The sequence below is a fragment of the Melanotaenia boesemani genome, chromosome 15, assembly GCF_017639745.1.
Source record: "Melanotaenia boesemani isolate fMelBoe1 chromosome 15, fMelBoe1.pri, whole genome shotgun sequence".
NCBI lineage: Eukaryota > Metazoa > Chordata > Actinopteri > Atheriniformes > Melanotaeniidae > Melanotaenia > Melanotaenia boesemani.
Window position 1 is genome coordinate 18,567,793 of NC_055696.1, and position 19,419 is coordinate 18,587,211.

Genomic DNA, 19,419 nt, shown 5'->3' on the forward strand with positions numbered 1-19,419 from the left:
AGAATGTGGATTTTTTTTTCTTTTTGTCAAAAATTAAAAGCTACAATGTCTTTATTTTTTATTTATTTATTTATTTATTTATTTTTTTTAACTGCAGGAAGGACCAACTTTTTTTTCAACTGCCTCCGCTTGCTTTTAAAGATTTAGCCAGTGGATGTCACTGTTGGTTTCAATGTATGAAACTTGAACTTGCTTTTCATTTAGTTTTAGAAAAACACTGCCTGTCTGGAGAGTTTTTTTCTTTTCTTTTCTTTTCTTTTTTCAACATTAATTATGAAACGATTTAGCAACTTTTTAAAATCGAGATCCTTATTTTTCTTCTTTCTATTTAAATAATATATCATGAATGAAAATATAAGATACATAAATAAAATTATATTTTAGGTCATTAAAACAAATAAGCAAAACTCTGAGTTTTTAGAAAAACTGGAAAAAAAAAACCCTGTCTATTTCTTTTATTCAAAATTCAAAATCTTTATTGTCATTATACAGACATGATGAAATTTTCAGGAGTCTCTCAGCTTAAGCACACACAAATAAGAAAATAGAAATATAACACATAAATAAGTACAAAATAAAGGAATATATAAAAGATATAATAATTTTATAAATTTATAAGAAATATCTGTTCCAAGTTTTTTCATTTAAAATATTTAGATTTTTAAGAATAAGAGTAAGAAAACCTTTATTAGTCCCTCAGTGGGGAAATTGCATTGTTGCAACAGTACAGCTGCAGTAAGCAGAAGCACACAGGTGATATTAACTAAGAACACACACACACACACACACAAATGATCAAAATTAATTTGTACAGTATATGGTCACAGGGTGAGTATGTACAGTATATAAATATATTTTCTTAATACTTTTAAAAACAACAATAACTTGATTAATTTAATCTTAGAATGTTGGTTTTATAAAACATCAACAGAGCACATGGTTTTGTTTTGTTTTGTTTTTTTGTTTTTTTTGTTTTTTTTTGCCTTATCTGTTTTTTAGTTTGGAAATTTAATTAGTCAGAAAATACCAAAAAGAAAAAATAATCTGCAAACATTAAAAGTCTGAATTTGAAGCGTTAGTATGCAAAATATTTACTTCAAGAGATTAATTTAGGGATAAAAAATGAGAGACCAGAAAAGATTTTATAACTTGCCAGGAAGATGTTATGATTAAGTTTTGTTTTTTAATTATACTGAATATGAAGTATGATTAAAGTTTTTTTTTTTTCCTGCCACTGAATGATTGACTTAAACAACCTGATAAACTGCAGCACAGGCTGATCTAGTTTTTAAACTCGGAAAAGACTTTATAGCTCATTCTTTAAACCATGCCAGCTGGCTTCTCCACAAACAGCTCCATGTTTTCTAACAGGACTGTGGCTTTCGACACATTTTACTGCAACATCATTATAAAATGTTTTGATGCATTTAATGTTTTCAATACATACTGATGGGAAACTGTTGATTAATTGCATTTAATTATAGTCACACTTGCAAACAGCACGGCTCATGAATAAAGGGAGTTGTCTGGGGTTGGATGAGAAGAGATAGTCTCCTCTTTACTCATTCACCAACATCCACATCTTGTTGTCATTAAATAAACATATTTAACCCATTTCCTGGTGAGGAGTTCCCTGTTCTGTTCCACGTGCTTGCATCACTAACTTTTAATCAACAACTAGTAACATGTTTGTCGCCTGTCGGTCGCCATCAGAGGCGGCCAAAAATTCATTTTATCCTCGAGTCATATCTGGATGTTCTGCTTTCATGCCGCAAGCTTCAAAGCCGGTGCAGTGCTCACTTCAAACAGCCGTCACCATGTGCCAGTCAAATCTCACTCCAAAAGACAACAAACACTGAAGAAAATGTTAATCAACCCGGGCCAAGCATCACCAAAGTAAATTAAATAAACTGTAAACAGATGGCATGATTTGCAGCATATGGATAAATAAGGCAGTCAGTCATTTTTTGTCTTCCTTTTTTTTATTTCAGTGGTTCACACATCATCCAAAGTCCTCCAACTTTTGCACTTCCCTCCATCCCTTCCATCCCAAAACCTCTCTTATATGAGTCAGTAACTTCACTGCATGCCGCTGCCTTTTCCAGCCCAGGGTGGAAGTACATAACCCAGAGTTTGGTTAATACACGAGGCATAAATCACTTTGCTCATGTTCAAACAGTCCAAGCGCGGTAACCCTTTTACCTTCATCTCTGCTGGATCAAATGCATCCTTCTAGCATGCGTAAAAAGGTTTTGTAGACGATTTAATGGCTCAGAGTTTCCACTGCTTCAAATCTGGAAGGATGTCTGCCATCAAATGGGATGTAAAGGATATGATAGGTCCAAATGGGTGGATAAAATCACTCATTTAGGGAATGGACAAGATTCAAAAGTTTCAAAATGAAAACAAGTGTTGCAAAGAAATGGAGGCTTTAATGGCAAGACAAAGCTTTATAGGTCTTGAAGCTTAAATCTTACATTTCTACTAAGACAACTTACAAAGAACACAGCTTGACATTATTGTTTTTTTAAAGCTCAACAAATGATATATGTTATTATTTATTTAGCTTTAAATGACTGAGGGTCCTTTGTGAATAACCAGTGTTCATTTATCTGATATTTCCACAAAACATTAGAATGTATTAAATGGAAAGTCAGTCAGGAAATTGTAGATGATAGTAATGTGTTTTTCCATTTTTGTGTAGAATAAACATCAAACCACAACTTTTCATGGGACAAACCCACTGATGTAATGTCTAGACTCATGAACAATAGGAGTGTGTTTAGCCAAACAATAGTGTTTGTGTTAAGTTTTTCTTCCTCCTCTCAATGCTGACAGCTGCACTGCACATTGCTCAAAATGTAAGAATTAATTACATTTAGCTTTTTTTAGTTTATTCGGCTGTAAAGTTTTGGGGAAATTAGGTTTATTTGCATTAAAAAGAAAAAAAATTACTCGAACAAAGTGAAAATGTGTTGATCTTTTGTGGGTATTTCAACCAGCTCAACATGGAACATCTTCCATTTTTTTACCTTTTGTGTTTTGATCAACATCACTGTTGATAGGAAAAGTGAGATGTGCAACCTTCCTGTTTGAACTTTGGTAAATACAATGGAGGCATGAGAAAATGTCACGGCTCAACTGTGGTCAGAGCGCTGCTGTGGTGCACTGACTCATTTTCATTTTGTGTGTGTGTGTGTGTGTGTGTGTGAGAGAGAGAGAGGGAGAGAGAGAGAGAGAGAGAGAGAGAGAGAGAGAGAGAGAGAGAGAGAGAGAGAGAGAGAGAGTGTGGCGCTCTGTACATACAGCAGATGCTGCGATCTTTATCTCTCATTCATGGCGTCCAAGGAAATGTAGCGTAAGCTGGTTAACAGTCAGTTTCTCAGTATCTGCCTGACAGAGATGAGCTGATAGTCACCGCCATGTCTCTCATGCAGCCACCTGCTGCCTTGTTCTGTGGAAACTGGGGTAATGCTATAGTGTTGCCCAATAGTGCATGGGTTGCCCTGCTGCTTCATTGATTGCTTTTAAATGTCACATATTGCTCTGCAGGAGTTCTTTTACCCAACAAGGATGCAGTGTAGATAATCCCACTGCAGCTTTATGATCTTTGCAATCAGTTGCATTCATCAGAGAATTATATAAAAAAAAAAAAAAAAATGGCAGAACGTAGTTTAAACTTCTGTTACAATGTTTTTTTTTATTATGTTATTTTAGCCTGCTCCACATTTTGTGTCGTTTGTAGATAGAGCAAGATTTATCTGCAAAAAAAAAAGAGAAACAAAAAAGAAAAAAGATAAAAGAAAGATAAAAGAAAACATAAACCAAGAAAATAGACCATTTTATTTCAAGTTCTGAACTTTTCCTTAACTTAACCTGGTAGTTTGCCTAAACTTTACCACATAGTTGTGATGCTGTAATTTATAACCAGACAACAAAATGAAACCTTAAAAGTTAACCATGAAATAGAAGCAGAGACTGTTTTAGACATTGTGGGCCCCAAGGTAAACCCAGCCATGGGACCCTCTGTCTTTTACTTTTAACCAATTTTTAACCCTTATTTATGACTGTAGCTTGTTCTCTTCACCTAGACTCGATCTGTTTTTTGGGGCTTTTAGTACAAGATTAAGGTCTTGCAGTTGGTTCTCAAATGCTATTAATCTTCTCTTCTTTTTTTTCCTTTTGTCCTTTTGTCTTTTTATACTATAGCTATTTATATTTGTATTTTCTGTGACAGACTGAACGACAGGTGATGTATTCAGCAAACTTTATATGATGTCTCAAGTGGGCTGAAAGAATTTTCCAGTTACTGAACCCAGTTACTGTGTGCCTGTTTGTTGGTTTTCAAGTAGGTGGTAACAAAAGCATATTTACCAGCTTTTTTTGTACTGTAGGCAAACCTGGACTTGCTCATTTCTTTCTCTGTTCTTCGTTTACATATAGTGGTTATGACATTTTAATTTAAATTAAATTTAATCCCCAATTAATTTAACCCCAAAGTTATGTAAAAGTGTTAAAACTCACTGCTCCACACTGGAGTATGTCTGTTATCACACCTCCACTCATTCAACCTACTCAAACTTACTCATATTTGAATCATATTGATTTCCATACACACAAAAAACTGGAAGTCATATTTAAGAAGAGGAATCAATGAGCTGTTGTGTGACTGTTTTACACACTAATATTACCCATTTCAACTATGACATGGCTCCGTTCAAAACAGAATGCATAGATAAACAGAAGAATGATGCTAGTTGTGACTCCTGTGGAGTTAAATAAATACTGGCGTTAAATGGCACTTAAAGACCAAACTTTAGTAATGATAGAGCTTTACTGAGATGGTTGTTTGAGACACTTTGAATAGAAGAGCTCACCTACAGACATACAATACTCCAAATCAGTCCAAGTAAAGTTGATACTTTTTGGCTTCATTGATCAAGAAAACGCTTATAGCTCATAGTCTGATTCACATCTGCCGCTGATAACCACAATAAAAAACCACAGACTTGGCAGCAGGAGCAGAGCTTTGAGCCTGCCAGCTCTTTTACCACAAACTATCAAACTGCCACGCCAAGCCTCCCGCTGTACGCTGCATCCAGGATCAATGTGTGTACTGAATACTAGATTCTGTAATCAACACATTCTCCATATTTCTCCCCCTCAGGTGCCTCGCCAACATCAAAGGGAGGTAAAGGATGGTGTGGTATCTCTGTGCGCCTGTGCCTTCCACTGTATGAAGCAGCCCGGCTTTCAGCCCCGAGACACAGGCGAGGAGCAGCCGAGAAAATTTGATTTCATGACTATTGCATTGCTACCTGGCAGGTAGGGCTGTGGTTTGCGCGTTTTGCAGGATTTGCCTGCACCTGGTTACAAGCTGATCACACCCAATGTTTCTTTAAACCACAAGATCTGATCGTAGGAACCCTTGTGCCAAAGATTCAAGTTTTATGATTCTGTGCACGACAGATGTGGGGAAAGTACTGAGATGTCACTCAATACGTCTGTTTCAGTGGCAGAAATATTTATTAAGAAGTTTGACAATATAAAGAAAAGTGTAAATGAACTGGTGATGAAGACTGTTGAGTAATATATAAAAAAAACAAAGACATTAGAGATTTGCCATAAATGACAACATGAACATGTTCAAAATAACAAACTTTCAAGTTACAAGCAAAATAGCTTTTTTAAATTTGTTTGTTTGTTTATTTATAATAGACATCTTAGCATATGTTGCATCCATGAGGCCATTTTTCAGATGAGTGAAAGGAAAAAAAAACAATACTTGTTCATTTTAGTGGACATTTATGCAAATTAGTGCATGTTCAATTAGATAATGATAAGTTTGTGTAAATAATAGATACAAAGTTTTGTGTAAATAGACTACCAAGAGAAGTTTTTCCAAATAAATAAACAGAGGAAATTGAATCCAGGCTTCTTTTTTTTTTTTTTTTTAAACACAGAGGTAGAAATCCTCACTTTCATTACACACACACACACACACACACACACACACACACACACACACACACACACACACACACACACACACACACACACACCAGATTTTTTTAGATTTATTTAATTGATATGAGGCTAAACAAGGATTATAAACATATTAGCTTAATTATAGAACAATCTATTAATATTTGATCTCCTTTTTTACACAATTTACCAAAAAATTTATCTCTGTAAAAGTTTTTCGACTAAGAGGTCTGTTTAGAATTTTAAACTTCATATGTTCAGACGTTTGTTTTTAGAAATTAGAAAAAAAAATGTGGATGCATTTGTTAAAGAAAAAAGAGTAAAACAAAAACAGATTGGATTAATGAAACTAATCAAATGGGGGAGATTAAGTGATGCCCTGTTTAACTTATTGATCATATTTTCTGAAAAGATGGATTTCATTAGTTTAATGTTTAAGGTGATATCAATATATTACACTTAGTATTTCATTATAGTATGATGTATTTTACGGTGCTGCCTAGCTTTTATTACGAACAATGAATGAGTGTTATAATTTAAAAGGGGTGTGGAGAAGGGCTGGGATTAAATAGGTGATGGCATATTCCCATTCCTTTTGAACAATGACTTTTTTTTTCTTTTTTTTTTTTTGCCTTTATGTTCAATAAACTCAAATTAAATCAAATTTAATCAAAACGTGTTTTGTTTTGTCATCAGTAAGAAGAACTAAGACTCTTGCCAGTGTAATTTCAAACTCATAACAAAAAGGTGTTTGACACCAAGCAGCTGAAATCAGGGTGTCGAATCGGTGACATGAAATAACAAAATCAATTTATTAATATTAGATAAGACGGCTTAATTTGTCCTCTGAATTTTGTGCAATTTACACATTTTCCCACCAGTCTGACTTAATGATCTTTGCTTTTTGACACCTTTGCTCCGGCATTAAGACCTTTGCTTTATTAGTGGAGCAAAAGCTCAGATAGAGACCAGCTGAAAATGCCTGGCGCTGAAAATTAAGCCCAGAGTTTAGTGTGCTTTTTGATCCCAACTTGAATTTCATTACATTAAAAAAGCAACTAAACTGGCTTTTATCTTCTCTGGAGTTCAGCCAGATACTGAAAATGCAGATAAATACTTTTGTCACCACCAGACTTCACTATTGTAATGTGCTTTTTGTCTTCTGCAAAATCCTGGATGAGCTACAAATGCAACAGCAAAAGCAGATATATCATGTTTTGCCCATTAGTTTTAAATTTTTATCTTCTCTTATTGCTTTCAAACTCCTTTGTAGACTCTTGGTACCTATTGTGCAACCAGTTCTCAATGTTACATCCTAATCCTGTGTTTGTGTAAGTGATCCATTTTAATTTATCAATTCTTCATTTTATTGTATGACTGCTTAACTTAGAGTGTTGCTCAAAAGGATGATTGAATTTTAATGAATAATTAGCTTTGTGGCTGAGCTTTGTTAATAAAGAAAAAAAATACAAGAAAAAAAAAAGCTTAATGTTAAACATTTAAGGTGTCATCTGAAAGCGATGTCAGACTTTTACTGCTTTATATCAATAACCTACAGTGCTTTAGCATTTTATTTTATGAAATCTCTTGTGTACTTTTGTCATTTGAAAACTCACTGAACCTGAAAGTTAATTCCATTCACAGAGCAAAGATACCAGAGTTCACTACATCAAAGAATTTCCATATAGGTGTCTGATCAGCTCTGAGATCTCTCAGTGGTTGTGTAATTCAATCCATCCTGAAGATGCACGCCTCGGTGTCTTCACAAAGCCTCTGCTGTAGATGTGAAAAGTTAAAAAGATGTGAAGAAATCAGACAGAACTGTTGTCTGAGCGTAAATATGCTGTTTGTTGAGATGCTGACAGTTAGGTCTAAATGCCAGCTTCATGTCAAGTGTCTAACGTACAGACAACCACACACTAAAACAATCAGTCTCCCACCCTTCAGCACCCCACATGCACTCTAAGACACATACATAAACACATGCTTTCTGACTACTGCACAACAGGAAATTCCCCATTAATATTCTTACAATATGCATGTTAGTCACAAGTCAATTCCATTGGTTTGGTTGGAGAATACATATTGATCTTTTTGAAAAGGTACACTTTTCAACAGATGCTCCTGTACAAGGCAATTAACCAAACTGCATTTAAGGAATAAGGTCAGTTTGAAAGATTTCTCTGCAGTTTCAGTGGGGTATCACTCTGGCCTGCTGGTCAGGATGTGCAGTATGAATAACAGCTGCTTTATTCTTCCTGATATGAGTTACCCTTCTTTAACGTTGTAAATCCAAACAAACGTAAGCAAGCCGATGGCTAGATATTTGCTTGTTCAGCCCAACAACAGACAGGACTAGAGATGTAACTTTGAAGCTGTCAGCATCTTTTTTATGTGTACATTTTTGTGCACACTGGGTGGATTGTTGTGTACTTTCGTGACATGAGTGTCAACAGGTTAGTGTGCAGTACTATGAATGCAATTGTGTGTCTGTTCTACATTGTTTGTGGCTACCAGACTCTGGTGAGGTCATCTTCAGGTGTGTAAGTGAAAACTAGTAGCAAACAATTGTTTTGTTACCATAGGCAATGGGATCATGGGGTGGGCATGTTGTTCCCTACAATATACCACTGCAAACCTGACTTTAAATAAATAAATAAACAAAGATTAAAAGTGCATTTCCCTAATTATAGATGCAGTAAAATGGTTTGGAAGGTTTTAAAAGATTGGGACACACCCTTCTGATTCCTCAGAGTGGTTTGCTTTACTCCAGCTGTCTCGGTTTTCATCCATTTTTTTTCACTTGGTTTGGTTTGTTAGGAAGACACAACTTGTATCCACAATACTGAAACCTCGGTTTAATCAAACATGTGGGTTTTCATACCCAAAATTTAGTCTTTTGCAGACACTGCCAGAACAAATGCATCTATAAGAGTAACAGCAGTCTAGTTAAAATAATGTATTTCATAATGTAAAATTTAGGGATTTCTAACCCCGACCAGCAGTTTTGATTTCTAACATAAACCAAATAATGTTATTGTGTGAAGGCGTTTTTTGTAAGAGTAGGTGTTTTTGTGTTATTAACTGAACCCAGAACTGTCCAAAACTTTGTCTTGAACTCACATTTCCAGCATTTGTTAGATGTTAAAGTAATCCATTAAACTTCCTACCCTACTTCCTTAAGTAGAGTGTGTAGCTTCTTAAACATATACCTCTGAATGACTTCTGCTCTGATGTGGAAATGCTCATATTAGTCATGTTTTCATCTTGGTGCCTATCGAGGCAGTGCTTTAATGCTTGCTAAAATGTATTGTACTAAAGGATATGATTGAATGACCTACATAGTCATATTGATTGAAAGACTACTTAGTAAAATCATGATGACAGTAGCTGTATTATTGTACTGAATGGTGTGTTAGATCGCTCTGACTATGGAAGCCACCATACATGTTTTCTAGGAGGCATAGTAGGATTCAATGGCAGAGGTGGGGGAGTGAAAGAAAAGTAAATAGTCCAACACTTTGAATAACAGCACAATGAAACAAGGTACATTGAATTATGTGGGTAGTACTGGCACCTAAGGGGATCAAAGCCCTTTTAACTTTGTCTCACCAGTGTGTGAAATAAAGTGTGGCCTTAGGTGTGATAGAACTTTAAGGGGAAGTCAATTTCATATACATGTTTTACTAGCATTTGTACATATTATCATAATTAAATCAATATTTGAACATATTTCATATTTGTATATCTATATGCTATCATTTTTAACTGTAAATACAGATTATTAAACAATTTAAGAGCATTTGTCTCTTTCTTTTAGTGTTTGTCATGGAACCTCATGTTAGCATGAAGCTACATGGCAGTGCTAATCTAGTTATGTGGTAGCAATAGATCAGTTTTAAGAAAATGTGGGGAAACCAAGTCAAATTTAGTACATTTAGAAACTACACATCATCTCAGGTTGTCGAAATTTTCTCATTGTAGCTGAAAATAAAGTATAGCGATGCACAAAGAGTACCTCATTATCCACATAGAGCTGATTAAGCTAGAGCTACACAATAGTTTCATTTTAACAAGAAGGCTGGCAAGGCTGATAGTTGATTTTAAAATAAGCTGCAGCATGAAAATGTGGAGATAGATAGCCTGTAACCAGTCTTACTCTGTATAGAAAAGTGTGAGAATGTTATCGCATAAGGGAGATAATTGTGACTTTTGTAAAGCCAGGACAGACCCCAGCCCCCATGACAGCACCCCTGACATCTCCCAACGTGGAGCGAGCCATGCAAGTCATTGTGGTCAGACACAAGAATCCAAACTTCCATCCCCAGACAGTGAGCCAGAAGTTCTTGGGGGAGAAGCTATTGATCCCCCTACAACCACATTAAGCACCACATACTGCGCCCCAAAAGGACCAACTAGGAGACCCATATTACTTACCTTCCTATGGACCCTTTTCAGCTTGTTGCAAGTATTTCCACTTGGTAATCCAGAGTATTAATGCAAAGTTTGTTTTTTGTTTTTTTCTTATGTCTCTTTAATGTGACCACAAGTTATCACAGCAGCATTTGTGAGTGTTTGCGTTAGGGAGAGGAACACAATCATTTCTTTTCTTATGGTCCCCCCTATAAAGTCTTGCCCACCCTCTGGCCACCCATTTATAAAGATATAACTCTGCCAATGTGATAACCCTTCACATTTGTCCACAGAGTTTGTGTAGATGCCAGTCTGCACAAACAAGTCTCACCTGTATTTATTCATATGTGCATCCTGTGTACTGTAACCACAGACCTCAACATCTAAACAAGAAGTCGTCCACTGTATGGAGTTTGGGGCCTGTCTAAACTTTTCATCCTGTTTGTTTCACTAATGCCCCTGCTACATCAAGAAAGGATTCACTTTAAGTCTAATTTGAATTTAAGAAAAAAATATATACACTATGTGGTTCAAAGAGGCTTTAAAGTGCATAAAAACAACAAAACTACCAGTAAGAAAGCAAATTCAAATTTAAAAAGATTTAAAAATACAAATAAAATTGGTTAAATCTTTCTGCTACTTTTGAAATCTTCCCACAGCAAAAAAGCCAGTTACTGTATTTATCTTTTTAGACAGTTTCGTATGTCACAGAAAAATGTTATGTAATTACTTGTTTTGACAAATATAATTCATACACCCAGAGTCATATCTTTATTCAGTCAGGCTTTGTTAGCTGAGACGCAGCACATTATTATCTTTCAGCTCAGTGAATGAAAAAGACCAGCCTTGCTTTTTCTTGATCCAACTGACTTCATCTTTGATGATGCAACCTCAAACCTCAGTTAGTCTTCTCAGATAAATTAATCTGGTCAATCACAAAAAAAGGCAGCTTAACCACAACTCTCAAATAAAAGCTTGTTTGACACAATATGTTAAATTCTTCAATAGCTACATCACCACAGTATTCACATTAGCCTCTTTTTATCTTGGTCTCACCAGACGTTTTCTATCAACGAGGTCACTGATTGTTTTCCTGTGTGTTTGTGACGACCAACAGACAGAGCCTATGTGTGGTGTCACAATTGTCGCCATAGTAATAAGGCCCTATAATCTTCCCAGTCAGGAAAACCAGAACAAATTAGGCTGTGCAGTGCTTCCAGTGTGCCATCACTATAAATCATCATCGTGGCCCCAGAACATGTTCAACAAGCACACTGAAACAACAGGGCCTGGGAAAGAAATGTTTGTTCCCAAGCTTGGTCCGCAACTATTGGGTGATATACTGTGAGAAGAGTCCCATTCACATTTATTTCTCACACACTTATTGTATGTTGGAGTAAAAGTATTGCCCAACTATAGCTTTTGGGTTGGCCCTTATCTGTTTCATTACAGGGTTTGTTGGCTGTGAACAGACATAAGCTAAGTGGATGTGATTGTTTACAGTCACTGTGTGAATAGATGAAGATGCTGTGCATTGAAAATATCAGTCTTAACAATAATATATCGATCAACAACAAACAATAATATTTTGTATTCCAAAAGTTTCTCATAAAGGGGTTGACCGCCAAGCTGGCTGTTCTCAGCGCTCTAAAGGATAAATTTGAAGGAGTTACTGATTCAAAAATGCTTTTATTTAAAGATATTTCATGGTATATTTTTTTCAAAATTACATTTAAATTGTTGTTTTCCTTGACTTTTAAGATAAGTAGGCATATTTCTTAAAAGGGCAGGACTTTGGGAAAGCTATTACTGTGTGTTTTTGGGATCATTGTCCAGTTGCAACATCCAACTGTCCCACAGTTTAAATTGTGTAGATGATGTTTGAGGTTATATTGAAGAATTCTGAGTTAATTAATTTCCTTCATCATTATTCCATTCACTTTTTGAAATAGGTCCCACTGGCAACAAAATGTTCCCAGACTATGATGGTGCCACCACCATGCTCAGCAGCTGGCACTAGTTCTTCACCTTAATACCTTTGTAATCTTTGATGTTTTTTTATTTTTTAGCTGGCTGCACCTCGTTTGCAAAAAAGCCATCCTTATCAACCCAACACTGATCCTCCTCATAATTTTTACACATTACATGATGCAAAATGAAGGTCCTAGGTAGGAAAAGACTGTCTGGAATGGGCTGTTGATTCTTCAGTTCACTGCATCACACGCCAGCAACTGGATATCAACACACTGGCCCTTTTCAAGGTACATCATGACTGATTCATCAAAGAAATGCAAGGCGATATTGTTAGAGGAAGAGGAGAAAAGAAAGAGAAAGGGACAGAGCATGGTATAAAAAAAGAGTCAACATTGGACTGACTTCTCCTGGCTGGCTGGCTTGTAAAACTACCAGTAAAGGTATATTATAGTCCTCAAAAGAGTGTCTTTTATTCTTGTAATGCTTTGCACTGCTGTCTTGACACAAAGAGCTATCTCTTCTATGCAGTAGTTGTTTAGATCTCCTTATGTAAAGATGAACTCCTTGCTGCACTAGACTACACATATAGAGGAGCTTAGATGTTTAGGATTTTTATCCCCTGAGTCAGTCACAACATTTACATGCAGAGTTGAAGATCTAAAGTCAACCTATGCTCAACCTGACCATTTAAATGGATCACTATATTATATATATATATATATATATATATATATATATATATATATATATATATATATATATATGTGTGTGTGTATGTGTGTGTGTGTGTGTGTGTGTGTGCGCATACAAGAGGGTAATCTAGGTATTGACTGGGAACATTCAGCTTGTTAGGATAGCCTGGGTCTTCTTTTTCTTTTTTATCTCTTTTTTTTGCTTGTTTTTTTTTTTGTTTGTTTGACCTACTACACCACAAACCAAAACAACTGACACAAAATTTGATTTGAAGTTAATTAGTACAAAGTCAAGTGAGCTCAACAGCATTACGTGACAATAATGGAGGAATTAAAGAAAAAAGCAGAAGCTCAGTTGCTTTTTGCTTAAGCACTTTGGATCACTGTGACCTGGAGGGCAGTTGGTTCTACAGCAACAATCACACTTTTGGTCATTGTAACCAATCAACCCAATCTTTGTCTCTTTTGGGATAAATTTTTCTTTTGGAAGTCTTCTCTTCCAGGTAATTAGCTGAAAACGTCTCATCAAAGGTGAGGCAGGTGTCGTTCTTGGACAGCTGGATGGTAGCTTCCTGGACCATGACGACATGAAATGCACTTTAAAAATGGATGTATCCTTAATTCTGTCCCTTTATTGTTATTAATGAAAACTGGAATTAAAACTTTGAGGACATTGTTTTCATATAATATTATTTCTTTGTTGAAAAAAAAACTGCTGGGGAAATAATCAAAAACCACATTAAATATTGCCAGAAAATGACCTGAAACTCATTTTAACATGTTGACATTGTTGTTGTCATGGGCATAGAAATGGGTAGGAATGGTGAGGACATGTCCCTACCAAATACCCCCACTGTTGTTTCCCCTTATTGAAAGAGTTTGCAGTGCTATACCAAAGATAGCAAAGATAAGAAATGTGAGTCAATATAAAAGTTTAAGTCACAAAGAAATGAATTTTCAGTCACTAATAATGGTAAAAACAACAGTCACAAAGCAAAACCCCTGTGTCATCAGTATGCATCAATGCGCTATTGGGTCAGGTGACAGAATCAAAGTTGCCAGGAAGTTCAGAGAGAGGAGATGCTGAGGCAGGTGGAGAGGAAGGGTTAGCTTTAGCACTCAGAGTGTGACTTGGGCTACGTAATTAATTGAAATTTAATCAAAATCATAACTGAGCATATTGATATTCACATAATATTGTATAGACTTTAAAAAGCACTAAATATGCTTCCATCAAGGTTCCATTAAGTTCATGAATATAAGTTATAGATTTCTTGTACTTCATGACTAAAGGGCATTTCTGTGATGATGATGATTGTACTGCAGTAAAAATATGACAGTCAAACTGTCTTCTTGTCTGGATAATATTGGTGTGAAACAAAATATTACAAAGGTTATCATCAACTCATAAAATTGGAGAAATTATTAAGTGAATGAAATCCTATTCAATATGAACAAAACCATTGATGTCAGTCCCTCAGTAGAATATTTTGGATTATAAACTTTTACTTGTTTAGATTTTTTATTCAGTCTAAATTACAAATTCATAATTAAAGTGCAAGAGAACCACATTTTTTCCACACTAATGTCCCTAACAGTGTCAAAATCAAACCTACACACTTGTAATCGGTCTTATATTAAAAGTACTTGTGGTCCTCACACAAGAGTTATATTACAAATACTATAAGTTACAGTGTTTGCATGATTTTAACAATTGGTGAAATATCTACTCAAAATAACAATAAAGTAGTAAATGAATAAATAACACTGTTTTTGTTAGCATCAAAAGAAAAATAACTAAATATACTATATATAATTGCTGATAAAGAGACAAAAACAGAATAGCTAGAAAACCCAAAAGAAAAAAAATTAAGCAATTACATCATTTCATAATCTTAATAACTGCAGATGAGAGAAATTAAATTTAACTCAATATATTAAACAATCCTGTGGACTTTGAGGGAAAATATGAGAAATTAATAGTAAATGTAAAAGAGTAAAAAGTAGAAAAAAAGAGAAAAACTGAAAAAGCAAAAAAGATGACAAAAAGAGAAACTCGGAGGGAGATGGAAGCAGAAACGACCAGTTCAGCTCCAGTTGGATATCCAGTCTCTGTTCTCAGTTTGTGAGTCAAGTAAAAACCATCAAAGCCTGAGGTTTGGGGCTTGAAAAGTCGATTCAGTCTCCAACCATTTCCCACAGCCTTTCAAGGTCTGCCAAACATTTATTTGTTTTGGATTAATGTAATTAACCCCCTCTATCCCTCTCTCTTTCCCAGTGTCACACAGAAGAAAACGAGTCACGGTGAACAGATTAAGTGCTTCATATATGCAGCCTGGCACATCGGCTCACTGATTTCATATCAGTGGGATTTCATTTTACTTTAGTCTGACATGTAAATGGGCTCCTGACAGTTCTCACGAAGACATCAGCAAACACTTCACAGTCCATGCACAAAAGAAAAAAAAGAGATGCATTGCAGCCAAGCAGTGAGGAACACATGTCTCATGTTGTTGGTGCTTTTTTTTTTAAACCACTTGAGACTTACTTATTTTTTCCAGAGGTGCTGCTTTGTTTAACATTATATCACAATTAATAAGCTTTCATTTTGTTTCCAGTACAGCTAAATGAAAAACAGTTTCTCTCCATCGCTGGCCAAAAAATGGGATTGTAAAAGAACAACTAAAAACTAGAAACAAATTTTCACCAATAGTTAAAAAAGATTAGCAGTACATTAAACAATTTAACTTGGAGGTGATCATTTATTTTAAAAAGCAGGGATTTTATGTGTGAGTGAAACCTTTCTCTTGGAGGAACTAATGTGAAGACAGCAGCCCCCTTTTACTCCACAAACCAGTTCATCATGTTGTGTTAAGTCATGTGAAGCTCTTAAATCTCAAATGTTCAAAAACTAAGAAACTCTTACAGACTTTTGATGCTAATACAAATTCTGAAACCATGCAGCCTGTTTTAAGAGGACTTTAGAAGGGTTTTTTATTATTATTATTATTATCTGGATCGTAAAATCTACTCAGTCAATGATGATCTGTTTAAAACTTCATTCAGAGTTTAAGCCAAGTTTTCACAACCCGACTCATCCGCCCCTCCCTGCAGCCCAGAGTCATAACTCTTCTGGCGTCAATAATTTTTCATGCGACAGGAGTCACAGTGAAAATTATGTGTACGTATGTCATACATTAGCCTTCCAGCCGTAGTGAAATGTCCCATAAATCCAGAGGTTTTCTGTTTCATATGCCACATCACCCTTTATGGGCAGAGAAAGGGAAAAACATTTATTAAAAAGTATTGTGAAAATTGGGTGATTAAACCCAGATGCAACAAAATCATTTATCAAAGTCAAACAATGAATCATAATCACTTAAAAAAAAAAATACATTTTTTTCTATTATTATTACTGTGTCTTCTTCAGGCTGCAAGATAAGATAAGGTCATTTCAGAAACTTTTTATTAAAAAAAATTATTCCTTTTTTTAAAAAAAGGTCATTATTTCATATTACAATTTAAAAACACAAACATCAAGTCTCATGATTATAACAAATTGTTCAAATTGGTTGTTTGAGTTCAGCAGAATTGAATCTGATTAAAGAGTCAAATGCCTCCGATTCTGATTTGTGTTGACGTGAAAGCGCTCACACACCTTCTGCTATTAAATCCCACCATGAACCTCAAGAGGTCAGTCTAGCTCCCTCTGCCAGCAGCAGCTGACCAGCAGTAAACCTTCAGAGAGAAGCAGCTTTCAACCCCCCCATTAATAATAAAACTGTATAATGGTGAGATATTTACAATAAAAAAAACTGTTGCATAAGAAAGCTGAAAACTATTTGTTTGATGTATTTTTGTCTGCCTGATAATAGATCCAATCAGGAAAATATTAACATTTTCCACATATTTTGGGACAGATTTAATTGAGTTTGTCTGCAAAGCATCTACAACTTTTTTTTAACACAAACCAGAAAAATTAATAAAAAAAAAAGCTCAATATCTCCATTGCCAAAGGGGAAGATCCAGACATAACATTTCCACCAACAGCATCTTTGAAGGAGCAGAAAGTAATAGCAATAGTAGCAGAAAGGCAAAAAAAACTTTTTTGTTTTTTATCTGTAAATCTGGTTTTCCTTTGTTTCATTTCTATTCAGACTGTCAGGGAAGTGTGCTTAAACTGTTAAACTTAAACTTAAACTAAAATATGATTCTCTCTCACATCCACAGGAGCAAAATTACCTTAATAGACACATTTCTGCTTACATGTAAAGTGTAAAAGAATGAAAAAGTCATGAAAGAAATGTTGCTTTTCTGAAGACAAGCCAGTAACTAGAAATTTTGCGGTTCACTGAAATGAAACAAAATGTCAAGATAGTTTTTTTTTGTTTTTTTGTCCCCCTCACACTCCCCACACTTGACCTTGAGTGTGGATAAGGCTGCTTGGTCTCTCACTGTTGCCTTGAAGTGTTAACAACATCAAACAGAGCTGAGGAGTTATCAGGAAAACGTGTTTATATGGACACCCAGATTTTCACTTTCGAGCCATACTGCAAATAGGAAGTTTTACCTTAACTGGATAATTTTATGCAAAACAAACATCCCAGAGAACTTCAACCTGAATTTACAGCAGAAATCACTTTTCTCCATTTCATCTCCATTTGAAGCCTCACATGAACCAGAATAGAAAACAGTAGCAGCTTCTACGCTTGGCTCTGAACAGCAAGATCGCGCTCTGACTGGACTCTGCATTCACACAAACACTCCACAGACTGGACAAAATTTTAACTCACATGATCACAGCCTTGCAAAGTCTTTTTTATCTCCAAATGTCAGCTTCTGAGAAAAAAGGGACAAACGTACAAACATTTCCATCTCATGACATGACAGCAGAAAGTGCATTTCTTCTTTCATTTCCTCGCTCTGAGTAAGGTCAAAGCCTGACCTGTATTCTCATCCTTTTAATCACTTTAACAATAATGCACACTAAGCATGTTAACTAGACCACATCGTTGTCTAAAGTTCATGAAAATCTTGCAAAACATTCATGTGCTGCACTGATACACATTCAGACAAACACTTCTCAGTATTTTGATTCAAACTGAGATGACGAACTTTACAGGGAAACGCAGCCTTAAGGCTTGCTGCAATAAGATCACAAAACAAGGATTTTTCCACATTTAACAGAGGAAATAAAGCTACATGGGTTTTGTAGGTTTAACACACATTAATGTTAAGCACGAGGTCCAAGTTTATCTCCTCCAGTGCTTTCTAAATTAACACACATTTAAAAATTTTCATTTTCAGTCACTGTTGTGTTGGATTTGGGCATTAAAACTGCTGCTAATGGCTCACATTAATACAAACATGCCTTGCCTGGTTAATTACACTGGACGGCCTGCCGGTGGCACAAAACAGCTTTATTATTTGTGCACATCAGCATGAACACAAAGATTTCTTTAATGCCTGTCATACACTGTGCAGTAAGACCAGGTTTGATGGTCAGAACTCGATCTTCTTCATTCTCATCATCGTGACCAGGGGCGTTTCTAACATTTAGAAACTGGGGGCTGAGGGGGCTTAGCCCTCAGCAGATACAAACATATAAAGTTGCTTCTATCAGCCAGTGGAGAAATCATGACAACAGTGAGTTAAGGGCAGTTATTGTACTGATCTCCAGTTACTTTAATGTTATTTTTAGACACAAATCTGTGTAAATGAGGAAAACTACCATGACCTCATGCTCCTGCTGAGTTCTGCTGGATAAAATGATGTGAATGCTAAATGTTTGAAAAGAAAAGGCTAATACCAGGGGCCTCATTTATAAAGCTGGCGTAGGTACAAAAACTGGCGTACACCTAATATAGTCAACTTTTTTGGATTTTTTAAAACCAAACTAGGTAGGAGAATGTTCCTACCGCCACACAAACTCTGACCGTGGTGTACTCACAAAATCTGGGAAAATGGGAAACTGCGACACCAACGGCACAGAATAAAATCAAGGATATAATGAGGTGGAGAGTCTGCTGCCAACATTTACCAGTCGGTAAAAGAAAATGCAAAAAGTAAACTTAAGTCGTTATTTAATCTTACACAATCCTTTTTTTAAATTGTCCCAATTTCTGTCAAGACAGTCTCCACTTCCTGCGACTCCTTGGCCACACTGTTAATAGCATGATGGTGTCCCTCTGCACCTGCAGAACTTCCTCTGAAGACACGGCTGCTGCGGTGCTGCCTCACCCTCTCGCTGCAGCACCGCAGACCCACCTGGAAGACCCAGGAACTATAAAGAAATATTATTTAACACTAAATAAACTGCTCCCTGTCTCAGAAGTATCTGTACATTTTTATTTTA